Source organism: Kogia breviceps, chromosome 17 (genome assembly GCF_026419965.1).
Source record: "Kogia breviceps isolate mKogBre1 chromosome 17, mKogBre1 haplotype 1, whole genome shotgun sequence".
Classification (NCBI taxonomy): Eukaryota; Metazoa; Chordata; class Mammalia; order Artiodactyla; family Physeteridae; genus Kogia; species Kogia breviceps.
Genome location: NC_081326.1, coordinates 46,382,826 through 46,397,529, shown reverse-complemented (window position 1 = coordinate 46,397,529; position 14,704 = coordinate 46,382,826). Strand labels below are relative to the sequence as shown.

Genomic DNA, 14,704 nt, shown 5'->3' with positions numbered 1-14,704 from the left:
TCTGCCTATGTTTTCGTCTAAGGGTTTGATAGTGTCTGGCCTTACATTTAGGTCTTTAACCCATTTTGAGTTTATTTTTGTGTGTGGTGTTAGGGAGTGTTCTAATTTCATGCTTTTACATGCACCTGTCCAGTTTTCCCAGCACCACTTATTGAAGAGGCTGTCTTTTCTCCACTGTATATCCTTCCCTCCTTTATCAAAGATAAGGTGACCATATGTGTGTGGGTTTATCTCTGGACTCTCTATCCTGTTCCATTGATCTATATTTCTGTTTTTGTGCCAGTACTATACTGTCTTGATTACTGTAGCCTTGTAGTAGAGTCTGAAGTCAGGGAGCCTGATTCCTCCAGCTCCATTTTTCATTCTCAAGATTGCTTTGGCTATTCGGGGTCTTTTGTGTTTCCATACAAATTGTGAAATTTTTTGTTCTAGTTCTGTAAAAAATGCCAGTGGTAATTTGATAGGGATAGCATTGAATCTGTAGATTGCTTTGGGAAGTAGAGTCATTTTCACAATGTTGATTCTTCCAATCCAAGAACATGGTATATTTCTCCACCTATTTGTATCATCTTTAATTTCTTTCATCAGTGTCTTATAGTTTTCTGCATACAATTCTTTTGTCTCCTTAGGTAGGTTTATTCCTAGGTATTTTATTCTTTTTGTTGCAATGGTAAATGGGAGTGTTTTCTTAATTGCACTCTCAGATTTTTCATCATTAGTGTATAAGAATGCCAGAGATTTCTGTGCATTAATTTTGTATCCTGCACCTTTACCAAATTAATTGATTAGCTCTAGTAGTTTTCTGGTAGCATCCTTAGGATTCTCTTATGTATAGTATCATGTCATCTGCAAACAATGACAGCTTTACTTCTTCTTTTCCTATTTGGATTCCTTTTATTTCTTTTTCTTCTCTGATTGCTGTGGCTAGAAGTTCCAAAACTATGTTGAATAAGAGTGGTGAGAGTGGGCAACCTTGTCTTGTTCCTGATCTTAGTGGAAATGGTTTCAGTTTTTCACCATTGAGAACAATGCTAGCTGTGTATTTGTCATATATGGCCTTTATTATATTGAGGAAAGTTCCCTCTATGCCTACTTTCTGCAGGGTTTTTATCATAAATGAGTGTTGAATTTTGTCAAAAGCTTTCTCTGCATCTATTGAGATGGTCATATGGTTTTTCTCCTTCAGTTTGTTGATATGGTGTATCACGTTGATTGATTTGCATATATTGAAGAATCCTTGCATTCCTGGAATAAACCCCACTTGATCATGGTGTATGATCCTTTTACTGTGCTGTTGGATTCTGTTTGCTAATATTTTGTTGAGGATTTTTGCATCTATGTTCATCAGTGATATTGGCCTGTAGTTTTCTTTCTTTGTGACATCTTTGTCTGGTTTTGGTATCAGGGTGCTGGTAGCCTCATAGAATGAGTTTGGGAGTGTTTCTCCCTCTGCTATCTTTTGGAAGAGTTTGAGAAGGATAGGTGTTAGCTCTTCTCTAAATGTTTGATAGAATTTGCCTGTGAAGCCATCCGGTCCTGGGCTTTTGTTTGTTGGAAGATTTTGAATCACAGTTTCAATTTCAGTGCTTGTGATTGGTCTGTTCATATTTTCTATTTCTTCGTGGTTCAGTCTCGGCAGGTTGTGCATTTCTAAGAATTTTTCCATTTCTTCCAGGTTGTCCATTTTATTGGCATACAGTTGCTTATAGTAATCTCTAATAATCTTTTGTATTTCAGCAGTGTCAGTTGTTACATCTCTTTTTTCATTTCTAATTCTATTGATTTGTGTCTTCTCCCTTTTTTTCTTCATGAGTCTGGCTAATGGTTTATCAATTTTATTTATCTTCTCATAGAACCAGCTTTTACTTTTATTGATCTTTGCTATTGTTTCCTTCATTTCTTTTTCATTTATTTCTGATCTGATCTTTATGATTTCTTTCCTTCTGCTAAATTTGGGGGTTTTTTGTTCTTTTTTCTCTAATTGCTTTTAGTGCAAAGTTAGGTTGTTTATTCGAGATGTTTCCTGTTTCTTAAGGTATGATTGTATTGCTATAAGCTTGCCTCTTAGAACTGCTTTTGCTGTATCCCATAGGTATTGGGTCGTCGTGTCTCCATTGTCATTTGTTTCTATGTATTTTTTGATTTCCTCTTTGATTTCTTCAGTGATCACTTCGTTATTAAGTAGTGTATTGTTTAGCCTCCATGTGTTTGTATTTTTTACAGATCTTTTCCTGTAATTTATATCTAGTCTCATAGCGTTGTGGTCGGAAAAGATACTTGATACGATTTCAATTTTCTTAAATTTGCCAAGGCTAGATTTGTGACCCAATATTTGATCGATCCTGGAGAATGTTCCATGAGCACTTGAGAAAAATGTGTATTCTGTTGTTTTTGGATGGAATGTCCTATAAATATCAATTAAGTCCATCTTGTGTAATGTATCATTTAAAGCTTGTGTTTCCTTATTTATTTTCATTTTGGATGATCTGTCCATTGGTGAAAGTGGGGTGTTAAAGTCCCCCACTATGATTGTGTTACTGTCGATTTCCCCTTTTAAGGCTGTTAGTATTTGCCTTATGTATTGAGGTGCTCCTATGTTGGGTGCATAAATATTTACAATTGTTATATCTTCTTCATGGATTGATCCCTTGATCATTATATAGTGTCCTTCTTTGTCTCTTGTAATAGTTTTTATTTTAAAGTCTATTTTGTCTGATATGAGAATTGCTACTCCAGCTTTCTTCTGATTTCCTTTTGCATGGAATATCTTTTTCCATCCCCTTACTTTCAGTCTGTATGTGTCCCTAGGTTTCAAGTGGGTCTCTTGTAGACAGCATATATATGGGTCTTGTTTTTGTATCCATTCAGCCAGTCTGTGTCTTTTGGTGGGAGCATTTAATCCATTTACATTTAAGGTAATTATCCATATGTATGTTCCTATTACCATTTACTTAATTGTTTTGGGTTGTTCTTGTAGGTCTTTTCCTTCTCTTGTGTTTCTTGCCTAGAGAAGTTCCTTTAGCATTTGTTGTAAAGCTGGTTTGGTGGTGCTGAACTCTCTCAGTTTTTGCTTGTCTGTAAAGGTTTTAATTTCTCCATCAAATCTGAATGAGATCCTTGCTGGGTAGAGTAATCTTGGTTGTAGGTTTTTTTCGTTCATCACTTTAAATATGTCCTGCCACTCCCTTCTGCCTTGTAGAGTTTCTGCTGAAAGATCAGATGTTAACCTTATGGGGATTCCCTTGTGTGTTATTTGTTGTTTTTCCCTTGCTGCTTTTAATATGTTTTCTTTGTATTTAATTTTTGACAGTTCGATTATTATGTGTCTTGGCGTGTGTGTTCTTGGGTTTATCCTGTATGGGACTGTCTGTGCTTCCTGGACTTGATTGACTATTTCCTTTCCTATATTAGGGAAGTTTTCAACTATAATCTCTTCAAATATTTTCTCAGTCCCTTTCTTTATCTCTTCTTCTTCTGGGACCCCTATAATTCGAATGTTGGTGCATTTAATGTTGTCCCAGAGGTCTCTGAGACTGTCCTCAGTTCTTATCATTCTTTTTTCTTTCTTCTGCTCTGCAGTAGTTATTTCCACTATTTTATCTTCCAGGTCACTTATCCGTCCTTCTCCCTCAGTTATTCTGCTATTGATCCCATCTAGAGTATTTTTCATTTCATTTATTGTGTTGCTCATCGTTGCTTGCTTCCTCTTTATTTCTTCTAGGTTCTTGTTAACTGTTTCTTGCAATTTGTCTATTCTATTTCCAAGATTTTGAATCATCTTTACTATCATTATTCTGAATTCTTTTTCAGGTAGACTGCCTATTTCCTCTTCGTTTGTTAGGTCTTTTGTGTTTTTATCTTGCTTCTTCATCTGCTGTGTGTTTTTCTGTCTTCTCATTTCGCTTATCTTACTGTGTTTGGGGTCTCCTTTTTGCAGGCTGCAGGTTCGTAGTTCCCGTTGTTTTTGGTGGCTGTCCCCAGTGGCTAAGGTTGGTTCAGTGGGTTGAGTAGGTTCCCTGGTTGGGGGGACTAGTGCCTCTGTTCTGGTGGATGAGGTTGGATCTTGTCTTTCTGGTGGGCAGGTCCATGTCTGGTGGTGTGTTTGGGGATGTTGGTAGCCTTATATGATTTTAGGGAACCTCTCTGCTAATGGATGGGGCTGTAGACCTGTCTTGCTCTTTGTTGGGGATAGGGTGTCCAGCACTGTTCATTGCTGGTCCTTGAGTGAAGGTGGGTCTTTGTGTTGAGATGGAGATCTCTGGGAGATTTTCGCCATTTGATATTTCATGGAGCTGGGAGGTCTCTTGTGGACTAGTGTCTTGAGGTTGGTTCTCCCACGTCAGAGACACAGCCCTGGTGCCTGGCTGGGGCGCCAAGAGCCTTTAATCCACACAGCTCAAAATAAAAGGGAGAAAAAATAGAAAGGAAAGAAAAGGAAGGAAGGAAAGAAGGAAGGAAGGAGGGAGGGAGGGAAGGAAGGAAGGAAGGAAGGAAGGAAGGAAGGTGGAGAGGAAGAAAGGAAGGAAGGAAGGTGGAGAGGAAGAAAAGGAGGAAGGAAGAGAGGAAGGGAGGAAGGAAGGAGGGAAGGAGGGAAGAAAGGAGGGAAGAAAGAAAGGGAGAAGACAAAATAAAGTAGGATAAAGTATAGTTATTAAAATAAAAAATAATTATTAAGAAGAAAATTTTCTATTAAAAAAAAAACAGAAAAACGGGTCGATCTAACCCTAGGACAAATGGTGAAAGCAAAGCTAGCTATACAGACAAAATCTCACATAGCAGCACACACATACACACTCACAAAAAGAAAAAAGGGGGAAAATAATAGTATATCTTGCTCCCAAAGTCCACCTCCTCAACTTGGGATGATTCGTTGTCTATTCAAGTTTTCCACAGATGCAGGGCACTTCAAGTTGATTGTGGAGCTTTAATCCGCTGCTTCTGAGGCTGCTGGGAGAGATCTCCCCCTCTCCTGTTTGTTCACACAGCTCCTGGGGTTCAGCTTTGGACTTGGCCCCGCCTCTGCGTATAGGTCGTCCGAGGGCGTCTGCCCTTCTCTCAGACAGGACGGGGTTAAAGGAGCAGTCGATTCGGGGGCTCCGGCTCACTCAGGCTGGGGGGAGGGAGGGGCATGGGGTGCGGGGCGAGTCCGCGGCGGCAGAGGCCGACGTGACGCTGCACAGGCCCAAGGCGTGCCACGCATTCTCCCGGGGAAGCTGTCCCTGAATCCCAGGACCCCGGCAGTGGCGGGCTGCAGGGCTCTCCAGTGTGGAGATTGACCTGTGCTCACACACAGGCCTCTTGGTGGCGGCAGTAGCAACCCTAGCGTCCCACACCCGTCTCTGCTGTCTGTGCCGACAGCCGCGGCTCGCGCCCGTTTCTGGAGCTCCTTTAAGCGGTGCGCTTAATCCCCTCTCCTCGCGCCCAGGAAGCAAAGAGGGAAGAAAAGGTCTCTTGCCTCTTCGGCAGCTCCAGACTTCAACCAGAGTCCCTCCCGGCCAGCCGTGGTGCACTAACACCTTCAGGCTGTTTTCACTCTGCCAACTCCAGACCTTTCCCTGGGATCCGACTGAAGCCGGAGGCTCGGCTCTCAGCCCCGCCCGCCCCGGCAGGTGAGCAGACAAGCCTCTCAGGCTGATGAGTGCCGGTCGGCACCGATCCTCTGCGGAATCTCTCAGCTTTGTCCTCTGCACCCTGTTGCTGCGCTCTCCTCCGCGGCTCCAGAGCTTCCCCCTCTGCCACCTGCAATCTCCGCCCGCGAAGGGGCTTCTAGTGTGTGGGAATCTTTCCTCCTTCACAGCTCCCTCGCACAGGTGCAGGTCCCGTCCCTATTCTTTGTCTCTGTTTATTCTTTTTTCTTTTGCCCTACCCAGGTACGTGGGCGAGTTTCTTGCCTTTTGGGAGGTCTGAGGTCTTCTGCCAGCGTTCGGTGGGTGTTCTATAGGAGAAGTTCCATGTGTAGCTGTATTTCTGATGTCTCTGTGAGGAGGAAGATCTCCACGTCTTACTCTTCCGCCATCTTTAAGCCATCCCCTGTAGGCTTTTTAATGACAGCCATTCTGACTGGTGTGAGGTGATACCTCATCGTAGCTTTGATTTGCATTTCTCTAATAATTAGGAGTGTTGAGCATCTTTTCATGTGCCTGTCGGCCATTTGGATGTCTTCTTTGGAAAAATGTCTATTTAGGTCTTCTGCCCATTTTTTTATTGGGTTGTTTATTCTTTTGATATTAAGCTGTATGAGCTGTTTGTATATTTTGGAAATTAATCCCTTGTTGGTTGCATCATCTGCAAATATTATCTCCCATTCTGTGGGTTGTCTTTTCGTTTTGTTTATGGTTTCCTTTGCTGTGCAAAAGCTTTGAAGTTTAATTAGGTCCCATTTGTTTACTTTCGTCTTTATTTTCATTACTCTAAGAGATGGATCCAAAAAAATATTGCTGCGATTTATTTTAAAGAGTGTTCTGCCTATGTTTTCCTGTAAGAGGTCTTACATTTAGGTCTTTAATACATTTTGAGTTTACTTTTGTATGTTTTGTTAGAGAATGTTCTAATTTCATTCTTTTACATGTAGCTGTCCAATTTTCCCAGCACTACTTATTGAAGAGACTGTCTTTTCTCCATCGTGTATTCTTTCCTCCTTTGTCATAAATTAATTGATCATAAGTGCATAGGTTTATTTCTGGGCTTTCTATCCTGTTCCATGGATCTATATGTTTGTTTTTGTACTAGTACCACACTGTTTTGATTACTGTAGCTTTTTAATATAGTCCAAAGTCAGGACGTGTTATTCCTCTGGCTCTGTTCTTTCTCAATTGTTTTGGCTATTTGGGGTCTTTTGTGTTTCCATACAAATTTACAAAATTTTTGTTCTAGTTCTGTGAAAAATGCCATTGGTAATTTGAGGGATTGCATTGAATCTGTAGATTGTCTTGATAGTATAGTTGTTTTGATAATATTGATTCTTCCAATCAAAGAAGAACATGGTATATCTTTCCACGTGTTTGTATCATCTTCAATTTCTCTCATCAACATCTTAAAGTTTTCAAAAACAGTTCCTTTGCCTCCTTAGGTAGGTTTATTAGTAGGTATTTTTTTTTCTTTTTGATGCAGTGCTAAATGGGATTGTTTTCTTAATTTCTCTTTCTGATATTTCATTATTAGTGTATAGAAATGCAGCAGATTTCTCTGTATTAATTTTGTATCTAGCAACTTCACCATATTCATTGATGAGCTCTAGTAGTTTTCTGGCAGCGTCTTCAGGATTTCCCATGTGTAGTATTATGTCATCTGCAAACAGTGACAACTTTACTTCTTTTCCAGTTTGAATTTCTTTCATTTCTTTTTCCTCTCTGATTGCCATGGCTAGGACTTCCAAAACTATGTTGAATAAAAGTGGCAAGAATGGACATCCTTGTCTTGTTTGTGATCTTAGAGGAAATGCTTTCAGCTTTTCACTATTATGATGTTAGCTATGGGTTTGCCATATATGGCCTTTATTATGTTGAGGCATGTCCCCTCTATGTTCACCTTCTGGAGAGGTTTTTTTTTTTTTCTTATCATAAATGGGTGTTGAATTTTGTTAAAAGCTTTTTCTGCATCTGTTGAGATGATCTTTTGGTTTTTACTCTTCAATTTATTCATGTTGTATATCACATGGATTTGCAGGTATTGAAAAATCCTTGTATCCCTGGGATAAATCCCAGTTGATCATGGTGTATGATCTTTTTAATGTATTGTTGCATTCAGTTTGCTAGTATTTTGTTGAGGGTTTTCGTATCTATGTTCATCAGTGATAATCGCCTATAATTTTCCTTTTTTGTGAATTTTTTTGGTCTGGTTTTGGTATCAGGGTGTTGATGGCCTCATTTAATGAATTTGGAAGTGTTCCTTCCTCTGCAGTTTCTTGGAACAATTTCAGAATGATAGGTGTTAACTGTCCTCTAAATGTTTGGTAGTATTCATCTGTGAAGCCATCTGGTCCTGGACTTTTGTTTATTAAGTGTATCTTTTCTTTTGGAAGAGTTTGAGAGGGATTGGTATAAGTTCTTACTATGTTTGATAGAATTCCCTAGTGAAGCCACCAGTCCTGGACTTCTGTTTGCTGGGAGGTTTATGGGTTTTGTTTTGTTTTGTTTTCTATATAGTTTCTATTTCACTTTTAATGATCATTCTGTTCAGAGTATCTATTTCTTCTTGATTCAGTTTTTGGTGGGCTGTACGTTTCTAGAAACTTGTCCATTTCTTCTAGGTTGTCCAGTTTGTTGGCATTTAATTGTTCATAGTATTGTCTTATGGTCTTTCGTATTTCTGTGGTGTTGGTTATTTCTCCTTTCATTTCTTAATTTGTTCATTTGTGTCCTCTCTCTTTTCTTCTTGGTGAGCCTGGCCAGAGGTTTGTCAATTTTGTTTATCCTTTCAAAAACGCAGCTCTTGGTTTTATTGATTATTTGTATTGTTTTTTTAACCTCTGAATTTATTTCCTCTCCTATCTTTGTTACTTCCTTCCTTTTGCCAACTTTAGGTTTTGTTTGTCCTTTTTTCTTTTAGGTGGTAGGTTAGGTTATATGAGATTTTTCTTGCTTTTTGAGGACCACCTCTATTGCTATGAGCTTCTCTCTTAAGACTGCTTTTGCTGCATCCCATAGATTTTGTATGGTTGTGTTTTCATTGTTGTTTTTCTCAAGGTATTTTTTAATTTCCTCTTTGATTTCATCGTTGACCCATTGGGTTTTTTGTAGCATGTTATTTAATCTCTATATAAACGTGGGTTTGTTGTGTTTTTTTTTTCTCATTACTCTTTCTGTGGTTGATTTCTAATTTCATACCACAGTGGTTAGAAAAGATGCTTGAAATAATTTTTTTTCTTTACAAATATTAAAAATGTGATTTTTAATAATGTAAGTACAAAATTTTATTTCTTTATACAACTGTAATGGGATTTGGATCAAACTGCTATAATTTATTTAAAAAACAAAATAAAACAATGATATAAAAACTGCAAGAAGGTTTGAATCCAAAGGTTTTCCTCTAACAGTACCAAATACCACAAGGAACAGATTATTATACAAACATATACAAGTTTTAAATACAAATACAATAGGGTTGGATTTTAAAGGAAAACAAACAAAAATCAGGTCCTCATCAGGACTTTATTAGTGTGTACATGACAATGGTAGGATTGACTTCTTTCTGTACTAATCCAGGTCTCTGAGGCCTTTCCTTGATACTCTGTGTCAAACAAGAAACTGACATGGGTACAGAGGAGGGGTGGGACAGGTGCTAACACACAAACTCAAACCAGGATTTCTGCTCTTCGTGATATTGGTTCCCAAACATTCTTGTTTCCTTCTGTTTCCCTAGTTAAATCTCAAAACTGCTCTGAGGTGAGAATGGTATTCAGCAGCCAGAATACCCTTAAGAAAAACAGCCCTGTGACCACACTGGTGGGAAGAAAGGAAGGAATTAAATAGGATGCAGGCTGGCGGCACTTTCCTCAAAGATCTACTTTGATACTGCCGTGCTCCATCCAGGCCAAGGGAAGAAAGCAGTCACCTCAGAGCCCGGTTTTGACGTGGACTCTCAAACCAAATTTTAAAATGACCCTGAAGCCCTCAACTGTTTTCTTTGGAACTGGGAAGCAAAAATCTGGTTCTTTGGAAATAAGGGCAGCTGGGAATGGTAACATTCCTTTTTATTTAGTTTCTTGACATTGTTCAGTTGTAAAGAACTAGAATCCCAGTATGATTCCTTTTCGAGGCACAGTACCTGAAAGTGTAGATGATTTGGAGTTTGCAGAGGAGACCAGAGGAAGGAGGGGAGGAAGAAATGACAAATCTGTATCTTCCACATGCTGTTGCTGGTGGAGGCTCTTGTTTTTAAATTATATATACAGAAATTTACAGGATAAATTAAAATCTAAGAGAGTTTAAAGAGTTAAATACACATAATTAAAACACATCCACACACACACATAAACAAACCTACATGAGATTAGAGTACTTTTTTCACAATTTGTGTAAGTGTGGAATGCAGAACACTGTGTATCTGCCCAGCAGGGGAGCCAATGAGATGAACCCAGGAATCAGGCTGGGCAAAGCTCACCTTTCACACCTGCCAAGCAGCTAAGCAGCAGAACTGTGAGCTAAGCTGATGCTGCCAATGGAAGATGCCAACTCTTAGCTCTGCAGACCAAATGCTGTGGGTCAGCTCACAATATAGTCCATTCAGCTGGTGGCATTGACGGCCTTACCCTCTCCAGGGCTCACAAATCTCCTTGGCTCCGACTGAGGCTGCCAGTGGTACCAATGATTATAATAAGTTTTGAGGCATGGACACTGGTAGAGCAGGAATTGGAATGAACCCCCCTACTAAGTTCACTTAAGCCATCGCAGCAACTTTCAGATGGGAATGATGTTATCACCTCCCACCTAGGTCACTTCAAGTTGAAAAGCTTTGTACTTTCAGTTAACTGACGTCTTCCCATAATCTTTCCCATTGCATTTCAGACTGTAAGACAGGTAAGGCAAATGGTCAGTGATGAGTCTGGAGATACAATTGAGTTTGGAAAAAAATCACATTTTGGCTGACCTTAAAGCGATACACTTGACATCCAGAACAAGCCCCCAGCCCCCAAGTTACATTGATTTTTAAGGCATATTTATCCACCACAGTAGAAGAAATAATCCCAAGCCCATATTCATGCCAAGGTTTCCTCTTGGCTAAACCTTTGCCATTTCATAAAATTATTAAAAGCAAAGTAGTTACAGCCCTATTTATATATAATACGTTATATATACATATATATACACATTATGCATATATATAAAAATTTAAAGCCTACAGCCAGAGGCCAGTGAAGGGATTTGGAACAGTCACATATACACAAGCCAGCAACAGGCAAGATAAGGTTTCTGTCCCAGGAGTCTTTGCTGTCACGGTCCAGGCATGATGTAAGCAATGTGGTCTAGTGTGTTTGACAAGACCTGCTTGGGACAGCCATTCAACTCAGGTAGTGTCTGGTCACACACGCCAAGGGGCCGAGCACACAGATGATGGAATTCAGAAGCACTGACAAACTGCCAGACACAGCCACCATGCCCCCGGTTTCCTGCAGGTGGTGTCCAGTGAGGCTCAGGGACTCTCCCAACAGCTGGCAGCCACGTGGACAGGCTCTGTCTCCGGGGCTTTGCCTGGGGAGGCGGGTAATAATAGCATGTTGGTGGGTGGGGATTTCTTTGGGGCAACAGTACTCCTGCAGAGGAAGCTTTCACTTTTATGGAACCTTCTGAGCTGGATGCTTTTCTTTTCACAGTTCTGCTTTGTTCTGTTTGTGTTGCAGATGCTGAGGTTTTTGCTTCCAAATCAGTTTGTCCTTCTCTGGCAATTGCTTACACACCTCAGGCAGTTTTTTACTCAGTTCCCCAAAATCTATGCCTGGATGGTCAGCCACAATGGTTACACGATACTCCTTAAAGAGCACCTGGTAGGCCGACATGTTCTTCTTTTTTGGCTTTTCTCCTCTGTCTCTCTCTTTGTCCTTCTCCTCTCTTTTTTTCTCACTGTGCCTATCTGTGTGGAGGCCAGGAAACGGTGGGGGAGGGGCGGCTGCTCCAGTGTACGGGATGCTAGGCAGAGGGCCAGGCGGCACTGGGACCTCTCCCACTGCTGCAGCAGGAAGTCCCAACCTTCTCTTGGACTTGGAGTGTCGCTTCTCTTTATGCTTCTCCTTGTCCTTCTTTTTGCTCTTCTTTGACTTCTTTTTCTTCTAGATTTCCTGGTAAGAATCATCAATCACTAACTCCCCAGCCTCCAGCTCCCTGCCAGAGGAGGAGCCTGATTCTACTAGAATAGGTTCAAGCCCTGAAAGATCAAGGTTAGCACTGTGGGATTCTGGGAACTGGGAAGCATCAGACCCATAGCCTTCAGGGCCAGGAGACAAACGTGAATCTGAGAATGACTTGTGCTTCTTCCAGGCTGTTTTCAGAAAGTTCTGTAACTCGTGTCCTAGGAGTAAAGCACCTTGCTCATCTCAAGCTGACTTCTTAGAGGATTTTTTTCAAAGTTGCTTGTTGAGAGGGGTACTGAAAAGACTCCTCATAACTGAGCTGCTTCCTTCTCCTTTGGTGAGAGAATAAGTTTCATCTTTAACCCATCAAGCTCCCAAAGGGTCAGTGTCTCAGTATTCACATAGAGCAGTTTCATTTTTTTGGATTTGTGGGAACCACCATCCTCCAGGGACAGCTCCCCACTGCTTCTGCTGACTTTCTTCCTGTTGTGTTCCTTTTTACTCTCTGAATGGCTTGAAGAACTGTAGGACTTTTCTCCTGTCTTTTTGCGGGGCTTGGTGCCTTTTGCCAGAGGGGAAGTGATCCCTTTCAACAGGTCCATAGCTGTATCAGCAGATTGCGGGCTGGACTTTTTCTTTTTCTTCTGTGATGATTCCAAAGATGAAATACCTGGTGTATCACAAAGGACTGTTCTTCTATGCTGAATCCTCCAAAATACCAGCCCTCCGCCTCTCTCCTCCTTCACCCTGGTTTATCGGCACTCAGAACAAGAACCACTGTCCTCCATAGTAGTAATCATCAGAGGAGTGCTCATCCTCTTCTTGTGCTTGGCCATCCCCAAGAAGTAAAGTTCACTGTCCTTTAACCTCTTTTTGGAAGAATTCCTGACCTGAGCAGTGATTTCTTCTTCTTCCCTTAAAAAAATCTTTGTAAGAACGTTTCTTTTCTTGTTGGCTTCGGCCAGCAGCTAGCCCTATGTCCTCAAAGCTGTGATCACCATCAAAGCAATCTGCACTAGGCTCGCCCGGATCCTGCCTCAGTGCGCTGACTGCCGCCATCTTGGAGAAGGAGCGAAAAGCACAAGTGGCCAGGGAGCCTCATTCGAGCCCAGAGCGCAGACCTTGAAATAATTTCTATCCTCTTAAATTTGTTGAGGCTTGTTTTGTGTCCTCATATGTGGTGTATCCTAAGGAATGTTCCATATGTATTCTGAAATACACATGCTTGAAAAGAATGTGTATTCTGTCTCTGTTGCCTTGTTGATTTTCTGTTTGGAAGATCTGTCCATTGATGTCAGTGGGGTGTTAAAGTTTCCTACTATTATTGTATTCCCAGCAATTTCTCTCTTGGTTAGTATTTGTTTTATGTATTTAGGTGATCATATTGGTTGCATATATATTGAGTGTAATATCCTCTTCTTGTACTGATGCTTTTATCATTATATACTGTTCTTCTTTATCTTTCTTTGTGGCCTTTGTCTTAAAGTCTATTTTGTCTGATATGAGTATTCCTATGCTGTTCTTGTCATTTCCATTTGCATGAATATCTTTTTCTATCCCCTCTCTTTTTTTTTCTTTGGCTGTGTCGGGTCTTTGTTGCTGTGTGCAGGCTTTCTCTAGTTGTGGCAAGTGGAGGCTACTCTTTGTTGTGGTGCATGGTCTTCTCATTACAGTGGCTTCTCTTGTTGCAGAGCACAGGCTCTAGGTGCGCGGACTTCAGTAGTTGTGGCGCATGGGCTCAGTAGTTGTGGTGCATGGGTTTAGTTGCTCCGTGACATGCAAGATCTTCCCGAACCAGGGATCGAACCCATGTCCCCTGCATTGGCAAGCGGATTCTTAACCACTGCGCCACCAGGGAAGTCCCTATTCCCTCACTTTCAATGTATGTGTGTACTTCTCTCTAAAGTGGGCAGTATATTGGAGACTCTTGTTTTTTTAATCCAATCTGCCACTCTGTCTTTTGATTTGAGCATTTAGCTCATGGACATTTAAGGTAAATATTGATAGTAAATATTGATAGATAGGGCTTTATTCCAATTTTAAACCTTGTTTTCCAGTTGATTTTGTATTTCTTCTGTTTCTTTTTCTTTCTACTTTTTTGGTTTGATGGGTTTTTTTAATTATGCACGAGTTCTTTTTGGTTTTTGTGAATCTGTTGTGTTTTTGATTTGTGGTTACCCTGGTTTTCAAGTACATTAACCCATTACTATATACCTGCTTTAGACTCATAGTCATATAAGTTCAAACACATTCTTAAAAAAAAAGAAGTCTATGTTTTCTTACTCCCCTTCTCCACATTTTATGATTTTGATGGCCTCTTTTACATCTTCATGTTTATCTGTTTATAGTTATAATTGCTTTCACAAACAACATTTATCTTATTTAAATGATTTACTTTCCAATTGTGATTCTCTTTCCTATAGATTCTTGCTTTTTTTCTATTTAGAGAAGACCTTTCAATATTTCTTTTAGCATAGGTTTAGTATTGCTGTATTCTTTTAGTTTTTGCTTGTCTGAGAAATTGTTTATCTCTTCTTCTATTTTAAACAATAATCCCACTGGGTAGAGTATACTGGGTTGCACATTTTTCCCTTTCAAGACTTTGAATATATCTTGCCATTCCCTTCTGGCCTGCAGCATTTCTGTAGAAAAATCAGCTGATAGCCTTATAGGAGTTCCCTTGTAATCAACGTTTTTTCTCTTCCTACCTTTAGAATGCTCTCTTTATCTTTAACTTTTGCTGTTTTAATTATAATATGTCTTGGTGTAGGTCTCTTTGGGTTCATCTTGTTTGGGACCATCTGTGCTTCCTGTACCTGGATATCTCTTTCCTTCTTTAGGTTTGGGACGTTTTCAGCCATAATTTCTTCAAATACATTTTTGATCGCCTTTTCTCTTTCTTCTCCTTCTGGGATCCCT

General features: G+C 40.3%; 1 protein-coding gene and 1 pseudogene across 1 annotated transcript in view; one reads left to right on the top strand and one right to left on the bottom strand.

Moving 5' to 3' along the window:
* The window catches only part of SLC25A32 (solute carrier family 25 member 32), a 49,292-nt gene that overhangs the window by 19,241 nt on the left and 15,347 nt on the right, over positions 1 to 14,704 (top strand). The gene's annotated exons all lie outside the window — the stretch shown is intronic.
* On the bottom strand, positions 10,932 to 12,402 carry LOC131743985 (HMG domain-containing protein 4 pseudogene; annotated as a pseudogene).